This window comes from Manis pentadactyla (assembly GCF_030020395.1).
Source record: "Manis pentadactyla isolate mManPen7 chromosome 11 unlocalized genomic scaffold, mManPen7.hap1 SUPER_11_unloc_1, whole genome shotgun sequence".
Classification (NCBI taxonomy): domain Eukaryota; kingdom Metazoa; phylum Chordata; class Mammalia; order Pholidota; family Manidae; genus Manis; species Manis pentadactyla.
In genome coordinates, this window is record NW_026644585.1 from 35,327 (window position 1) to 38,957 (window position 3,631).

General features: G+C 43.4%; 1 pseudogene; it reads left to right on the top strand.

Annotated features, from left to right (window-relative positions):
- Positions 1-212: 212 nt before the first annotated feature.
- On the top strand, positions 213-1,095 carry LOC130682237 (olfactory receptor 11G2-like; annotated as a pseudogene).
- Positions 1,096-3,631: the final 2,536 nt, after the last annotated feature.

The following is a 3,631-nucleotide window of genomic DNA, read 5'->3' on the forward strand; positions in this document are numbered from 1 at the left end:
TAATGTATATTTACGTAGGGGCTGAGTCATGAAAGTTGGTTTTCTGCTTAGCAAAAGTCTGTTTAATACTTTCCAAATGGTAAGGAAATTTGGTGTTTTCAGGGAGAGCCAGCAAACCCCACTAGAGTGCAATAGCCAATGTCATCGCCGCGCCCTCCGAACTCATGAACGTGTCCGGCAGAGAAACCACCCACGCCGTCAGCCACTTTATCCTCATGGGCTTTCCCTCCAGGCCCGAAGCGCAGCTCCTCTACTTCGGGCACTTCTCTGCGGCCTACACCCTGACCCTGATGGGGGAACGCGGCCGTTGCCTGCGCTGTGCGGTGGGACCGACGCCTTCACAGCCCGATCGATGTACATCCTCTTGGGGAATTTCTCTCTCCTGGAACTATGTTATGTCACCACCACCACCGTCCCCAACATGTTGGCCAGCTACCCGTCCACAAGCAAGTCCATCTCCTTTGTGAGCTGTCTTGTGCAGTTCTCCTTCTTCTCTTCCGGGTGCGAAGAGGGCTTCTTCCTTTGCATCATGGCCTTTGACAGGCACCTTGCCGTGTGCCGCCCTCCGCGTTACCCGCGCATCATGACCAGACAGCTGTGCACGGGCCTCGTCGTCCTTGGATGGTCGTGTGGGTTCACCCTCCTACCTACCGCCAGTTGTCCTCATTTCTCAGCTGCCCTACCGTGGCCCAAACACCATCAGCCATTTCGTGTGTGATCCTGTCCCACTGATGGTGCTGTCGTGTTCTGATGACACCACCACACAGTTCATTTACTCGACCTTCAATTCTGTTTTCATGATCGGCCCCCTTCTCTTTATCCTTTGCTCCTACGCTCTGGTGACTCTGGCTGTGCTACGGATGCCCTCAGCAGCGGGCAAACGCAAGGCTTTCTCCACTTGTGCTTCTCATCTGGCTGTGGTGATCCTGTTTCTTTGGCTCTGTTACGGTGATGTGCGTTAGTCCCGGATCGGGACACCCAGTGGACATGGAAAAAATCGTTACTTTGTTTTATTCTGTGAAAACACCTCTGTGCATTCCGCTAATATATAGGCTCAGGAACAAGGAGATGAAGGCTGCTCTGAGGAAGATCCTGAGGACTGCCCAAGGTATTCATAAAATACAAAGAGCCAAATTCTTCTCTCAAACGCAACTGATCTCAAGACATGAGTGATATATTTGTCGACAAATTCATTAACTTTTATTAAGAAACTACTATAATGAGGGCCCATTATCATCCTAAGCAAGATGCAGTAATGTTATTTAAGAATGTTTTAACTAACAAGTGAATGCAACTGTGTTGAAGTTAGTATCAAGTAAATGAAATGATATGTATGTAAGTCAATCAGTCTCTATATGTAATTCAATTTCTAAAGAGAAGGTAGAAGCATGCTGTGCATTGCTGAGTTGAATTAACTAATATACATGTAGTAGAGATCATAGATTGCTTTGGGGATTAACACTCCAAACCAGTAGTTCTCCACTAACACGCACTGATTGATAAAGAAGTCTCGAATTTGAAGGAAGTCGCCGTGCCAGAGTGTAGCATGTGACTTGACTTTAAGGAAACAGAATAATAGCCGTGGCTGGACGGTAGTGATTGTTTAGGGTGTACAAGACAAGAATTAGGAATTTAAAGGTATTACTAACTTAGAATATAGCAAATAAAAGAGCTAAACATAAGAACCGGGGCACTACTCAGGGCATAACCCACTTTCGGGTAAATCCCATTTGAGTAACAGCTTCCGGTACTACTTGTAGTTTAGTGTTAGTACTGTGTGACTGTTTTTAAACTGCCATAAGCATCCTTAATACTAATACGACTTCTACTGCGTTTCTGTTGCCATTTTTTTTTTTTCAAACATGGCTCTTCAACACATACTTTAAAAGAATCATAGTATGAAATGCAATTTTTACCAAATTGTAATTTGTAGTCTTCAAGAAGTCAATTCCTCTACAAAGTGAGGTGCCGCATCAATTGGGTTTTGTTTCATGAACAATCTGGGTTGAGAATACTTTCTGAAGATTAAAAGGCAGGATTTTTGAGTTCGGGGAAAGAAGTGGTTATCTTTCTTCTACTTCACAAAAGAAACAAAGAGCTGGACAATTGCCTGAAAGGTACGTCATATTGGAAGAAAATATGAACAATTTAGGACTTCGTGCACATGAACTACAACAGTAGATTTACAGTGCCGATGGCTTTAACACCGATTTTCATTCACGAAGGTTAAGGAATGTTTGTGACAATTCCATTCGTCTTTCATAATCACAGAAGAAAAAGGAAAAAGAAGAGATTCTTAATAAAACAGTGTGTTGATTGTGATAAAGGTGGAAGTGCCCGTTATTTGTTATTGCCTTTATTCTTGACCAACGTTTTCTCACCGATCTTAAATTCCACCTCATATTGTTTCTTTTTTGTATCATCAATATACGATTACATGAGCAGCATTGTGGTTACTAGATTCCTCCCATTATCAAGTCCCCACCACATACGCCATTACAGTCACTCTCCATCAGCATAGTAAGATGCTACAGAGCAGAGTCACTACTTGTATTCTCTGTGCCATGCGGTCTTCCCCTCCCCACCCCCACATTACCTGTGCTAATCACAACGCCCTTTATTCCCTTCTCCCATACTTCCCACCCACCACCACACCCAGTCCTTTTCTCTTTGACAACTGTTAGTCCATTCTTGGGTTCTGTGAGTTTGCTATTTTGTTCTTTCAGTTTTCCCTTTGTTCTTATGCTCCACAGATGAGTGAAAAATCATTTGGCACTTCTCTTTCTCTGCTTGGCTTATTTTATTTCACTGAGCATAAATAATAGCCTCCCGCTCCATTCATGTTGTTGCAAATGTGTAGGATTCGTTCTCTTCTTACGGCTGAAGAATATTCCATTGTGTATATAGACCACTTCTTCTTTATCCATACACCTACTGATGGACACTTAGGTGGCTTCCATTTCTTGGCTACTGTAAATAGTGCTGCGATAAACATAGGGGTGCATATGTCTTTTTGAAACTGGGCTCCTGCGTTCTTAGGGTAAATTCCTAGGAGTGGAATTCCTGGGTCAAATGGTATTTTTTTTTTTTTTATTTCTGGTCTTTTGAGGAATCTCCACACCGCTTTCCGCAATGGTTGAACTACTTTACATTCCCACCAGCAGTGTAGGAGGGTTCCCCTTTCTCTGCATCCTAACCAACACTTGTTGTTCCCATTCTTTTCCATGTTGGCCGTACTAACTGGTGTGAGGTGGTATCTCACTGTGGTTTTAATTTGCATTCCCTGATGATCAGTGATGTGGAGCATCTTTTCATGTGCCTGTTGGCCATCTGAATTCCTTCTTTGGAGAAGTGCCTGTTCGGATCCTCCACCCATTTTTTAATAGGGTTATTTGCTTTTCGGGTGTTGAGGCATGTGAGTTGTTGATGTATTTTGGATGTTAACCCCTTGTTGGATATGTCATTTACAAATATATTCTCCCATGCTGATGGACACCTTTTTGTTCCGCTGATGGCGTCCCCTGCTGTAAAGGAGATTTTAGCATGATGTAGTCGCCTTTGTTCCTTTTTTAGTTTGCTTCCCTTGCCCGAGGACACGCGTCCAGGAAAAAGTTGCTCATGTTTATATTCA